This window comes from Myotis brandtii, unplaced genomic scaffold (assembly GCF_000412655.1).
Source record: "Myotis brandtii unplaced genomic scaffold, ASM41265v1 scaffold200, whole genome shotgun sequence".
NCBI classification, from domain to species: Eukaryota; Metazoa; Chordata; class Mammalia; order Chiroptera; family Vespertilionidae; genus Myotis; species Myotis brandtii.
This window is the reverse complement of record NW_005357453.1, coordinates 2,346,366-2,347,396: the sequence shown is the minus strand read 5'-3', so window position 1 is coordinate 2,347,396 and position 1,031 is coordinate 2,346,366. Positions and strand designations below refer to the sequence as shown.

At 39.9% G+C, this 1,031-nt stretch overlaps 1 long non-coding RNA gene across 1 annotated transcript in view; it reads left to right on the top strand.

Moving 5' to 3' along the window:
* The first annotated feature begins 531 nt into the window (after positions 1–531).
* LOC106725939 overlaps positions 532–1,031 on the top strand; it is a 16,405-nt gene continuing 15,905 nt past the window's right edge. Inside the window, exons 1-2 of the long non-coding RNA XR_001361948.1 lie at positions 532–543; positions 606–608. This is a non-coding gene — a long non-coding RNA (uncharacterized LOC106725939). The remainder of the gene's footprint in view (positions 544–605; positions 609–1,031) is intronic.

Genomic DNA, 1,031 nt, shown 5'->3' with positions numbered 1-1,031 from the left:
GACTCTTGAGGTTAAATCTAAATTTCCTGCTGCAGTTCTGAAAGAGTTGAGAATTTAGATCAAAAAAAGCAACAAAGAAAATGAGACCAAAAATGTCGTAAAGCAACTTTCAAAGGCTATTCAATGCCAACACTTAGTTATTTCTTTGAGACACCAATACCGTCAGCGATCACCCAATACCCACAAACAAAAGCCAGTGAAAATTCTGCACCACCTCAAGTCCTTCTCCAAGTGGGGGCTGAGGCGCCGGGGATCTGTGTGTCACGGAGGTGCCATGCCACCACCCCTGATTCCTCGGCCCGCGTGTGGGATGCTGTTGACTCCCCACATCTTCCTCTCTAGTGTATTCTCACATCACACTTGAATTTCCAAGAGATCATTTCAGTCTCCTTTGGAATCTACTGCCCTTTAATGTCTTACAGCAAAAAGAAAACCCAAATTCCTCAAGTTAAAAGGTCAGCAAAGCAAGACAAATTATCTCAGCAAAAACCAAAGAGCCATGAGGAGGCCAGAGACGCAGGGTTCTGAAAACTCCATCTTTAAGTCTGCCTTTCACGTCTGCGACCTCTCCTTTATCAAGCTACTGAGTAAAGCGACGGTTTAAGAAAGTAATCCTGACCAACTAGTTTTGATGGCTCCGTGCCGCTTCTCTAACATGCAACTGCTCAGAAGCACACACACACACGTAGATGAAGAATTTGTTATTTTGAACTCAGAATGCAATAACCTCTCGTCCAAACCTATGATAAAATGAGGTCCATATCTCTAAACCTTGCACCTTACAAAATTTTTTCAACCACAAAGATTGTGATGGAATCAAGAAACTCAAATTAGCAGTAATTTATTATGAAGTCATTTTAGACAAATCTTATATCAATTTATGCCTCAGTTTCAGCATCTAAGAAATATGGGCCATATGGTTGATCTTCCAGACCTTTTACCAATTTTTCTTCCTTGTCTTGTCTTTTTTTTTATTGTTTTATTGCTTAAAGTATTACAAAGAGTATTACATATGTCTCCTTTTTTTTTCT